A 13,618-nucleotide genomic window follows, 5' to 3' on the forward strand; every position below is an offset into this window, starting at 1 on the left:
CATACACACACATACACACATCCCCCCTCATCTCACTTCAGCTGATACCTGTTACAGCGCTCCACACATTCCCAGTCTGTTCTCTCCGTTCAGAAACCCAGAGGGGCCTGCTTTCCCCCGCCCGCCTGGTCACTTCTCCCAGTCCCCTGTCTGTACTGGCCCACAGTGCTGACAGAGTGTGAGCTTCCCAAAATGGAGGACAGAGGAATCTCTGGCTGTCTTTTGACTCTGAAGACCTCTTCAGACTGCATCTTGGTTTCCCCCCCGTTCCCACTCCATATCACTCCCACCTTTTGCATCAATTCAGGTTGTTTTCCTTCTTATTATGTATGCATTTAGAATGTATATTTTTGTTATTGGATATTAATTTGTTAATTAGCATTAGTACACCAGTGCACCATATTCGCGCACTGCTCTGGGAATGTCAAGTCAGGTCTGGCTTTATTTTTCACTTTAATCAAGTAAAGCCCTTGTTTTTTCTCATATATCGTACGCTAAATGCTAAATGAATGCCCAAAAGGCTCTGGCGTAATCCCTCTATCGGCCACTGGGGGCCCGGGTAACACAGGAATAACTCTGCATTCAAAGTGACACCTGCTTGAGCTGTGGCCATGGAGAGCGTATGCTATACACATATTAATAAGATTCATGAATACGGCGTGCTTATCATTGCTTAATAAAACATTGATAAGCACATCCTGCGTTCTTTTAAAAATGCATTGTTGGGATTAATGCTAGCCCAACGTTAATAAATATTAATAAATCTGATGCCCAGCAGGATGGGGGCTACTCAAGGTTACAATCAATACTGTTTGCTATGCTATACGTGGCTCCGTGCCAACAGTGCATATTGTGACCTTATGTGGACTTATCTCCATCTGGCTACCTGGACTTCAAGCTTAATAACATATCTATTATCATTTATTAGGGTTGACTAACCACCACCCATGTATTTTTTATTATAGAACCTACAGTGTGGAGTTGCATAATTTATTGAGCATTTATAATTGCATTTATAAAACTTTTTTTTAACCCTGCTGAACAGCAGTAACTCACTCGGTACACTCTACGGCAGAGTTATTCTACTTCCTGAGGGCCATATTATTTTTAAGAATGGCGGAAGAAATGGCTCAAAACTTTTCTGCACACAATTTATAACACATTGCAGCGATAATACATATTGCATGTGTGTTTTAAGAAAGTAGATGAATTCTTAAAATATGTGTAAATATTGTTTGCTATTTTGTCCCTAGTTCGAGAGGTGCTGATACAGTTAAGATGAAATTATGTAATATTAGTAGTTATTAATAGTATGTGACGCATGACACATGATGAGGGAGGAAAGGCAGGGGGTGTTTTTGGTCCCTTGGTGGGGTGTTTTTGTCCCATGGTGGTGTTTTTTTGTCCCATGGTGGGGTATTTTTGTCCCACGGTGGGGTGTTTTTTGTCCCATGGTGGGGTGTTTTTGTCCCATGGTGGGGTGTTTTTGTCCCTTGGTGGGGTATTTTTGTCCCACGGTGGGGTGTTTTTGTCCCATGGTGGGGTGTTTTTGGTCCCACAGTGGGGTGTTTTTAGTCCCACGGTGGGGTGTTTTTGTCCCATGGTGGGGTGTTTTTTATCCCATGGTGGGGTGTTTTTGTCCCATGGTGGGGTGTTTTTTGTCCCATGGTGGGGTGTTTTTGGTCTCCTGGTGGGGTGTTTTTGTCCCCTGGTGGGGTGTTTTTGTCCCATGGTGGGGTGTTTTTGTCCCATGGTGGGGTGTTTTTGGTCTCCTGGTGGGGTGTTTTTGGTCCCACGGTGGGGTATTTTTGTTCCCCAGGTGCGGTGTTTGGGTATCCCGGTGGGGTGTTGGTTTTAGTCCCCAGGGGATCCCAGTCAAATAGCTCAGCTTTGCAGCACGTTGGAGCCCACTTCCACTGGACAGTGGTGTGGCATGATTGGCATTCTGTGTTCTCACTCCACTGGATTACATCACTCAAACCCCCGTCTCCATGGTAGCGGCGGGATACTGTGGAGCTCCGCGCGTCTCCGGCCGGCTCCGGAGGAGAATAAATCCCCCCCCCCCCACGTACAAACTCACCCCCACGCCCTGTCTGCAGGCTGGACAAACTCACCCCCACCCCCTGTCTGCAGGCTGGACAAACTCACCCACACGCCCTGTCTGCAGGCTGGACAAACTCACCCACACGCCCTGTCTGCAGGCTGGACAAACTCACCCCCACTTCACCACAATATCAACACAAACAAGCAATTTGCTTTTTTCATTCCTTGCTCTTATAGGGGATATATGCAGAAGGCGTTTCTGTCTCCTTTCCTCTGATTTTCCACCTGAGTTTCATTTTTGTCAGTTACAAAAATACTTTCTAATCCATGGCAAAAGACAGCCCATATACTGTATGTACACACACATTCTCTACTTAACCTAAAACCTGAAGCCAGAATCAAAACCAAATGCTTCTCATGGCACTCCCTGTACTTATTGGACACTCAGTATCTATTTAAATGTGGACAAGGTTTGCGGTTCTGTACTGTGCCGTACATGTTGAACGCTCTGTTCCTTCAGCCTCACGATCCGTCCCCACAGCGCTCTCACCCATTTAAACAGCTACAGGACAGCCGCACACCACACAGGCATCCAGAAAAGGTAGGAATTCAGCATATGTAGCTTTCTTTAGTGATAAATGGTTTCTAGCTTAGTTCCAGAGTGACTCTTTTTACAGGCAGGATGCGAGCAACAGTTTGGGTCCTAGCGGCATTTCGCTTCAGTGCTGCGACGCGGTTAAATCCGACCCGGTTCGTATGGATTAGCGGTGAATGACATCACATTCATGTATGACAGATGCGGCCACACTATCTGAGCCTGGCTCCTGCAGGGAGAGTCCCTGGACACGGCTCCCTTTTTCAGTAACGGCATCAAGGCCCAATTACAGAGCCGGGAGCTTGTTGGCGAGCCAGTTACTGAAACAGAGGTCAAAGGCCAGCGGATGAACCGGTTCGGAGCGGAGAGCATCGACGGAGCGATAGATAAAGCGGGGAGGAGAGGAGAAGAGAGGGTGAGAGGGCAGAGAGAGAGGGAGAGTGAATTAATGATGTGTTGAAAGAGTGTTATGTGTGTGAGCTGGAATATCGTGGCGATGTAAACAGAGGTTACGGCTGGAAACAGCAGCAGTGATGGAACGGGGGGAGGGTTTTTTGGGCTGTGGAGGGAGGGAGGGAGGGAGGGAGGGGGGTGTATATCTGAAGAGGTAGACAGTTCTTCGAATCCTCTCATGCTGAGCTCCCTAGCTCCGTGGACAACGCGATTAACTGGGCATCAGTGCCATGCCTCGGTTATTAATGGAAGATTATCCTCTCTTTTTTTCTCCTTCTCTCTTTCTCCCTGGCTCACCTGTCACACTCTCTCTCTTTCTCTCACACTCACTCTCTTTCTCTCTCACATACCTTTCTCGCTACATTGCTCTCATCCATAAACACACCTCTTTAACACTTTCTCTATCTCTTTTTTCTCTCTTGAACACACACCTCTGTTGATCTCTCTATCACACACCTCTGTTTATCTCTCTATCACACACACCTCTCTCTGTCTCTCGTTCCCTCCCTCCACTCTCGCTCTGTCACACCTCACTCTCTCTTTCCTTCCTTCTCTCTCTCCTTTTCTCTTTCTGTCTCTGTCTCTCTCTCTCTCTCTCTCTCTCTCTCTGTCTCTCTCTCTCTCTCTCTCTCTCTCTCTCTCTCTCTCTCTCTCTCTCTGTCTCTCTCTCTCGCTCTCTCTCTCTCTCTCTCTCTCTCTCTCTCTCTCTCTCTCGCTCTCTCTCTCCTATCCATGGCTTAATTTCAGGTTGTAAAGCAGCCCAACAGTTCTAGCCTTTAATTCATACTTTTAGATTGAGTGGGTTTTAACTGAGCTAGTTGTCCGGGGAAACGCACCAGTTGTCTGCTGCTGAACATGATTTTATCAATAAAAATTGCAATAGGATGTCAAAAAATATCTCTTTCCCCCCCTCTCTCTGTTGCTCTCTCTCTCCCTCCCTCTCTCTGTTGCTCTCTCTCTCCCTCCCTCTCTCTCTATCTCTCTCTCTCTCTCTCTCTCTCTCTCTCTCTCTCTCTCTCTCTCTCTCTCATAATGATCTCTTGCTGACAGATGCCTGGTGCAGTGGCATGTTGCATGGTGTGGGGCCCAGCTGTCTATAAGCTGGAGGGGGAGAAGGTGTGCCCTGATTTCACACGCAAGGTGCAATCAACACACCTCGAGTCAACAAATCAACAAATCAACAAATCAACGACCGCACTGTCCAAACTCCGCCTACAGGTACACTCACTGAGGGAGGAGCCTATGCTGAATAATAATGTGACATGAAAACCACATGACCAAAGAGATCAATGAGGATATGGAAATGGGGGTGGTGGATTTCAGGTGCATTTCTGCAGTGGTATTAGAGGAAATGTATGCATGATCAATACCATGAAACATGCTGCATTAAAATTCAATAATTATATCCGGAAACTTTTGCCATGAGAGATTATTGCATTATATTATGCAAACTCACAAATGCTCTCCATCTCCCTCTCTCTCCCTCTCTCTCTTTCAGACACACACACACACACACACACACACACACACACACACACACACACACACACACACACACAGTGCTGGTCAGTGGCACCATATTCACAGCATCAACAAGCTGAATGGAATGAGTCTGCAAAGTTAAACAGCTGAATGCAGAGACGTGGCAATTTTACACCATTACATGCTTCTGCAGAACATTTCTCCTCTGTCGATTATTCTCAAAAACGAATGCTTGAAACACTCATTTCAGGGGAAACGTCCATAGTTGGCCTATATGCGATACAACTTTTCTGCCAAAAAACAGGTGTTGCGCCTCTGCAGAAATGTCTAGGACATCTTCAACAAGGCACTCATACCGTCACGGCGGATCCCTGTGTCGAACGGAGGAGCGGCGAAAGCCACGGCCGCGCACGGACGTCTCAATAAAAGTAATCAATGCGACCGCTGTTTCCTAATACTTCACGGAATACTAGAGTAAGCACGCGGGCTGGCACGATCGCACGCACAAATGCAACGCACGCCCCCGTCACTCGCAAACGCTCGCTGAGCAGAATCTTCAGGCTATTATTAAAAGCAGCTCTGCCAGCTGCAACCCTTCCCTTTAGTGCTGCGAGAACATTAAGTTTGCCGAAGTGGAACAGAGCCCTTAGCGCTTTCCCCTGGCACGCCACTGTGCGTTTTTACGCCAATACACATTTTCCATGAAATATTTACAAAGTGTATTTGTTTCGCCTACTCCGAGAGATCAGTGGACCAAAATGTTTTTCTACCCCAGACAACGCCCCCGTTTCTAAAGTAAGCAAGCGAGTAAATAAGTACTGTAAGTAAGTAAGTAGCCAGAATAAATAAGTAAATAAATACATGATGTATAGCTTCAGCAAACAAGAGCTATTTATATTTGCATGCTTCATAGAAATGACAAAAATGAAAAGTTAAGAATTGTGCCGACCGATGCAAACATTATCCATCAGGCACACTCTGAAAAGCAATCATGCTAACAGAACTTACAGCGATTCAGACACATGTAGCCAGCTTGCACATTTCTGCACTTATCCCGGTGACATAATCGATAAGGCACCACGAGCCTGGATAAAGACACAGCGCAACATTCCGCAGTTCGCCCCCCGGCCGAAACCCACCTTTGTGCATGCCGGTGAAGCGGTCCTTGAGCACGGTGAGTTCGTAGATCTTTCCGAATTCCTCGAAGAGCGGTCGGAGGTCCTTCTCGTCCAGATTGCGCGGTATTTGCCCGATGAATAGTTTGATGGCATCGTGGTCCTTCATGGGGATGGTGGCGCAGCTCGCGGGGCTGTGACTGTGGCTTAATCCGTTCACGAGCCCGTTCGTGCTGGCAGCGCCGCCGTGAACCAAGCCCTCCACCTGTCCGTTTGTTAAAGTTGTCATCTTCCAACCGGGAACGTCTGACAGCAGAAATACAATTGTCTTAGCAGAAGCAAAAGTAGTAATGGTAGTAGTTGTAGTAGTTGTCGCAGTAGTCTTACTGTATGCTTCAATAGTAGTTACGAGTCTCGTGCAGCTGGTTTGCGCAAGCGTGGAGTGTCCAGCTGTAGTTATTTCAATGTAGATAAATATTTACATATATAAATACATACATTAGAATATAAAGTATTTCAAAGAAGGCTTAAGTTTGTTCTTATGGAGGCTTTGTTATGTTGCATTTATATTATGTTAATTAATTCAATAAATTGAGAGATAGAGGAGTCTATCTCTTTACACCTCCGTTCCTCTCACCCCCGATTAGACCCTTATATTTTTTGCATTGAGTGTCGGTATGGGTGTCCCCTCGGTTTAAACAGACAGAGTCGGCTCCAAAATGTCTGTTTACTGCAGGGATGTTTAGTGGAAAAATATATAGCAGTCAATGGCAAATACCGAGTCCCACTCCCCCGTTTCTTGCTTCAGACTCAGAATGGTATCTTCCACAATAAAGAGAGGTCTATATAGGCTACGAAGATAAAACAAAGCGTACCCATACACATCCTGTACGCCTAAACTGCTTTGGATACGTTCAAAATGTGATTAATATAGAATTTTGCCATATTTGCCTTGTGTCTATCAGTTGAAAAGAAAAACAAATCACTCGCTGTAATGTGACAGCGGATTTCTTTTTGTAATACAAAGATGCATGGGATCGTTTGCTTAGTCAAACTACTACACCAGTGCCATTGAAAATGATTTATACGGTACATGTCTGCACAGGTGAAGTCTCAATTCGATGTTGTGATTGGGCCTTTTCCCTAGGGCATTTTACGGATCGGCGTAGTGGTCGTTGTTCGTTGGGTGACTTTATTGCGAGCTACACTGCTTGTTTCTGGAAATACAGCACGGTTTAAATTGGCAGAGACGGCATAGAAAACGGCGAAGGAGGAGAAATCTTCCTGAATGATGGACAGCTCCGGTGCTGAAGCGTCCAGACTGATTTGGAGAGTAGAGGCTGTACATTCCGGTCGTGTCTCTGCCGGCAGCATACGTGTAATTGTCTTCGGCATAGTTATACCCGGTGCCGTAGACTACCCGTAACCGTTTCATACACGTCAAACGGATAACATTTGGAATAAAAAGCTAGTATTTTTCGTGTCGGTTTTCAGTTAGCTTGTAGGAAGGGCGCGCATAAACCTGTTACCCACAGGAGACGGACGCCGTGCTGGCTCGGACAGGGTTCGCAACGAAACCATATGCTCTATATTAATGTTTATTAGACATTACCCAGCTTTATCAGACCACTTTGTCGCCCATAAGCCACTAACTCTCTCAGCAGCTTACGTCATGACCGCCTCTTGTACTAGTATAGTATAGGTATTCTATACTGTACATTGCAAATACATTGCCAACATAAAATTAGTTGGATACTCGTCACAGTATTTTGATTTAGAATTTTAAATGTTTCCAATTGTTTTTAAGAAGGTGCCTATACCTTTACAAGTATTGCTGTCCCTGCTCCCCTGAGGCCATGACGTCAAAGTTGAGGCCACGGAAATGGTTTGAACATTAAGATTTACCTGCCCCGCTCCGTACTGCAGGCGCGTTTATATTCATGCATGACCACGTGCCTGCAGATCAGGGCTGAAACAGGCTTTCCAGCCGCTGTACACATGATTGGTCGCTATCCGTGGTTCTGAACCTGTCCACCCGTCAGGTTTGGCAAGCGTTCATTGAGAATAAAAGCCTAGATTATATTTAAAGAAATTTGCTGTCATCAACAAATTGATATCGCCATATTGCGTGGAAAACACTCATTTGGTTTGTATTGTTCTTTTGGGGAAAAAAGTACATAAAAAAATAATACCCAGAGGGAGGATTAGGCAACATTGCGATTTAAAAAATGTTACCAAAATATATGACGGCAGGTTTTAACGGATAAATACGCTCTTTTCGGGAAACATGACAGGGGCCATATGAGAAGATTAGAAAGACGCGCTCTTGTTGACGTTTTACATTTTAATAGACAGAGCGAGCTTATTTGGGGTTTAAATTTCAGCAATAAATATGACTCTTTTCCACAATAATAAGTGGATGGTAATAGTCTCAGTGGGCCTCTCTGTCGCATCCTGACATTGCCGCTGTTTTTCTTAATGAGAATGCCACTGCGCCGGCAGAGATGAGCCTCAGCCATGTCCTCTCTATTCCTCCGCTATAAAAGGTTGAAACAATCAAATAAATGAAAAGTAAATTCAATTTATGTCGGGATAGAGAGAGCCCGTGAGGAGGGAATGCCTGCTTTTGAGTTTGACCTTTTTCTAAATGTTAATATTTCTCTCAGAGAGGGAGAAAGAGAGAGAGAGAGAGAAAGAGAAAGAAGGACACCTTCAAAGAGCTGAAAGAAGAAAACTAAAATGCTACAGAAGAAAACACATAAAATGAAAATCTTCTGAAGGCAGAAGGCAATGACTGAATGCACCCAGAGTTTATAAAATAGTATAAAAAAGGTAATGTGTACATGATGTATACACACAGGCATGCACATAGAGATGCAATCCCACACACGTGCACACACAAATTAACCCCCCCCCCCCCCCCCCCCAACTAGTGGTCACTGAGGGAGAGTGATCTTGCTCCTGCACGGATTGAATTTTGGTAGAACCTCCATGTGTAGATTCCACATTGGTCTGATTCCTGGAGATTCCACCTCCCCCCCCCACTAAAATCTAAAATAAGCTCAGTCCCTCCTGCCATACAGACCCTGGAGTTAGGACAACACGTCTTTTCCGAGCCTCTTTCCTTTTAACCACTTTGAAAATATTTTACCATGAAGAAACAGATGGGGAAAAAAACATCAAGTCCCAAGGTGCAGTGCTGTTCCAGGATCTCCACATCGAAACCATAGCGACCACAAAAGCTATTCTGCTGGTAGAATCACACGACAGTCTCCACTCGGGATGCCGTGGGTAGTAGGATGGAGGTGGTTGAGGTCAAGGGTTTGTAATTAACGGCCTTTGAGGAGAAGGCCTGGTCTCTTGAGTTTCCGCCGCAGACGCCTTATCTCACTATAAATCTGACCTGCAGTGACATCGCCGTCCTGCAGGTGCACAGCTGTAGCGCAGCCATAAGGATTAGCGTTATTAATCATGAGCAGGTGTTGTTGCATAAACTATTTCCATGTTGCTTTTTTAAAGGTTATTCGTTTCCTCACTGGACTCCGCAATTTAAACCACGGTGATCTGAACGAGAGGAGAGGGTTCGCAACATGACGTAACCCTACCACTGGATTTAGGGACTTTCCATCTGGAGATTGACAGAAGTGAGAGAGAGAGAGAGAGAGAGAGAGAGAGAGAGAGGTAGGCCTACCAATATCCAAGACAATATCCAAAATCTAAATTCCTTTTGAAATCATAATTTCTTCTTTTCTTAAAAAGAATAAATCAATGCACAAACTGCAGTGGAAATCAAACCCACACTCTTGTTTGTGTTATTGAGTCAGGTTTGTCCCCAGTGCGAAAAAAATAGGCGGGTATAATACTGTGCCATTATTCTGTACCGCATAGAGCCAGAATGTGGCTCTCACCAAACAGTCAATGAATACATTGATATCTCGGGTCGCACACGTTTCTCACACGAAGTCCGGTGCGAGCACCTAAAAAATCGATGGATTTTAACAGGCAAACAAATGACACTGTTTCTTCGTCGAGGCAGTGTTTCTGCAGCCGTTGAACGCTATTTTTCTTTTTTGTCAGGTTTGTCGAAATGTAATTCTTCGGGCCGCCCGGCAGTTTATAAAACACACCTGCGGAGCTCGGAGCTCGCGGGAGCAGCGGTGCGCTTCTATCAAAGTCGAGTCAAAGTTCTCATCGCCTTTCGCACTTTGCATTTTGTGAACCAGGTAAAAAGAAAGAAAGAAAACAGATGATTTGCAGGACACTGTATTTCCATGGAGAGGAAGACAGACGAGTACAGATCCCTCCGCCGGGGGAAGGAACGGCTGACAGAACTAGTGGATTAATGGAATGGACAAGTATATTCTTCACACTGTTCCTTCACTGTTTTGTCAGTGTTCATTTATATTCATGAAAAAATATATAGACAATGGTTTCTTTCCTCTTTTAGGAAAAAAAAAAGGAAAGTTAACTTTTGGAAAGTTCACGTTTAACATTATAATTGTTGGTGCATTTGTCTTTGTGAAAAGTGTAACGGAGTGAAATGATTCACTTTGTGCTTGTTTTATAGATATTATATTATATTATATTTAAATGGGTAAAATCATGTTGCGTGTGTGTGTGTAAATGTGGTTGTGTTCTTCTTTGATTGTCTGAGGGTGTGTACGCGTGTTTTTGTTTTGTGAAAAATTGGTGCTTGCAAAACCAGTTCTAGACGTAGGTAACAAAGAGGGCACCGAACGAAAGTTGAAAAAAACATCCACGAGTTGTAACAGCGATAGTCAGCAAATGCTATCTCAGTGAGAAAGTTTAAGAGACGGGGAAGAGAGAGAGAGAGAGAGAGAGAGAGAGAGAGAGAGAGAGAGAGAGGGCGGGGAGGCTCCCACCCACAGCCCTGTTGATCTTTAAGGCTATTTGCATATGAATAGCGCGTGATGAGCCGCCTGATGGTCTAAATGCCAGCAGCCTGTCAAACGCCGCTGCCCACTCCGTGTCTGCGGGGATACACGCCGGGAGCCGCGGCGGTAATGGCAGCCAAAGGAGGAGGAGAAAAAGAACGGCCACTTCAGCTGATGTTGCGCTGCCTTTCAGAAGAAAAACTCGGGACGCTAATCCCTCGCCGCTAATCACAGGCCCCTGAGACACTGCGGGGAAAAAAGTGTCGGGAATACATTTGTTTGACATAATACAAGTGCCATCAATGGCAACGACATATTTCTTTTTATTCAATGTCCCTTGTAGTTTATGTTTCAGGATAGCAGTTTATATGGTTCTTCATATAAGACCAGATACGTATGTCCTCTACAGGGGACAAAAATAAATAACCAGGTTTTAGGATGATGGGCATGTGTTATCATTCACTGCTGAAGCAACTGCTTTTATCATTGCAAACTGGCATTATGATGTAAATATGCAATTACAACTGTGAATTAAAAAGTCAAAATTAGGCATACAGTTTATTCCAAAAAACTAGGGCTTGTTCTACCAAGCAGGATCACTGAGTTAACTGGAAACCTGCACTGAGATCCATTGAAGCAGGATTGCTGGGTTTGCTGGATAACTGCTCAAAGTAAACCCACAAATAGCTCTTTTTACTTCAGTCCATGTTCCAGATTTGGGAGGGTTCCAGGCTTCACTCAGCGCTGTTATCCAGCTAACTCAGTAATCCTGTTTGTGGAAGAGGCCCCAGGCATCTATGACCCCAAAGCAAATAAACAAATAAATAAAGAAACAAATAAATGAAGTTCCTGATCCTTAGTGTTCACCAGTTTACGCTTGATTGATGGTGTGTGTGTGTGTGTGTGTGTGTGTGAAAACAGATTGTCGGGGTGACCGTGCTCTCTGGACAGCAGGGTGGTTTCTCTGTGTTTAGCTGAAGGCTGTTTGGCACATGGAACTAGCCTGCCAGTGACCCAACACACTGAGATCAACCAGTCTGGCTCACCAACAGCGCCCCCTATCCCCATCACCACTGCATAGTGTGGGGTCCCACCTGTGATGTCATCATGCCTACTGCCATCCAGGATACCCCAACTGCCAGGGCATGGTCCCCCACATGAACCTAGTCAGGGACATATTCTTTCTGTACGCCTGTTACCCAGCAAGGCAGAGCAGTTATACACAATATCCACACGGAAGCATTCTTTTAAAAAAAAGTAAAACCGCCAAGCATAATTCCAAAACGGATTTCATAATTAATTCGTTTATTTCATTTAAGTTCAATAAGTCTTTATTGACCCCAGAGGGTAATTCCTGCACAGCAGAAAAAATAAATAAAACTGAACAATATTAAACACATAACCGGTACACAGAAAAAGCGAAGGAAAGAGCAAATGGCAATATGAAAATATGAACAATAAACAGATCGATAAAAATGAATCAACAGAGAAAGCTAAAGCGCAGAATTCATGAAGCGTGATGATAATCGGAAAGAGGAAGACGGCGGGCGTTTCTGGTCAGTGAAGCACCGCCGCCATTTTCTACCTGCTGCCCAGGCCATAAAGCACCAATCACGCTTTCCCGTCCGCTGGTCACAGCAACAACACATGCAGCACTTCAGTCGCGGCTCCCCTCGTGCTAGCGCTAATGGCTGCTTTTCTCTGGGGGAGGGGGGGGGTTGAAATGGCACCCGCTGGGGAACAGGGGCTCTTTCCAATTATTTACTTTCCTTCCTCCTTGCTCCTCTTCCTGCTCCTACCTCCACCTGTTAGGAGAGGCGAGGAAACAAATGAAGAAAATATGAATTAGACTAATGGAATGTCCGTGCTCTTTCAAAGTTACAGAGGTGGCAGATGGGGAGACGTCCATCGGAATACATTCCTTACAAAATTTTTCCTTCCTCAGAAATGAATTCTGGGAGTTCCTAACTTCTAGCTCCTAGAAGGAACATTTAACAGGTTAGAATCTCCTTAAAGATGGCAGACCTTGATCGATTTTCAGCTCAGGAGCAGGGAAAAGAATAAAGAGGAGACAAATGAACGATTGGAAGGAGCCGCGTGTCTTCCGTTCCTCTGCACAAACATTCTTCATAATAAAGTCCTCCTCCTGCCCCGAGCTGCATTATTCAGAGCCTCAGATCAGGGCGAGCTGGAGGGGTCCATGGTCTGATCTCTCCCCCCGCGCTGGTCTGTGGGGACACGTCTGAGCCCGGGAGACACTTCATTAGCCAGGGACTGTCCACGGATAGACACACCCCCTGCACTCACACACACACACACACACACACACACACACACACACACACACACACACACACACACACACACACATAATACACATACACAGACACACACACTCTCTCTCACACACATACACACACACACACACACACACACACACACATATAATACACATACACACACACACACATTCTCACACACACACACACGCATACACACATACTCATACTCACACGCACACAGACACACACACACATACACGTAATGCACACACACACACACACACACACACACACATGTACAGTAAGAATATGTCCCTGACACGTGTCTAAAAAGGTATGAATGCTTGTCGCTGGGGCGATACCCTAGCCAGCAATATATAATGAATTTGTATCCTTTTTGCTTGAAAAAAGTACTCATTTGTAGAGTAGAGTAGACCCAAAGAGAACATTACTGTACTTTCATTGTACCTTTGGGAAGTTTGATCCTTGAAGTACAAAAATATACCTCCACTGTCACTTTGCTTCTGAGAGTGTAGACTTGACAGAGGTTCTGTCAGCCAGACTTCAGATTCCTCCATGTCTTCGTGATTTCGGCTGTTGCGTCAGGTCACGTATTCATAAGCAAGCAAGTGTCTCCATCTCCGACTAATTTAATTTCGACCTCATCTCCTGGTGGCCTGGCCTTCCACTGGCCGCCCGGCCCACATAAACCTGCACCGCATCTGGTATTTATGAAATAATAAATGTAAATAA

The 13,618-nt window shown here is 45.1% G+C and overlaps 1 pseudogene; it reads right to left on the bottom strand.

Moving 5' to 3' along the window:
* The window catches only part of LOC133140036 (CUGBP Elav-like family member 4), a 74,877-nt pseudogene extending 68,544 nt beyond the window's left edge, over nucleotides 1-6,333 (bottom strand).
* Between the last annotated feature and the right edge of the window lie 7,285 nt (nucleotides 6,334-13,618).

Source organism: Conger conger, chromosome 11, assembly GCF_963514075.1.
Source record: "Conger conger chromosome 11, fConCon1.1, whole genome shotgun sequence".
NCBI classification, from domain to species: Eukaryota; Metazoa; Chordata; class Actinopteri; order Anguilliformes; family Congridae; genus Conger; species Conger conger.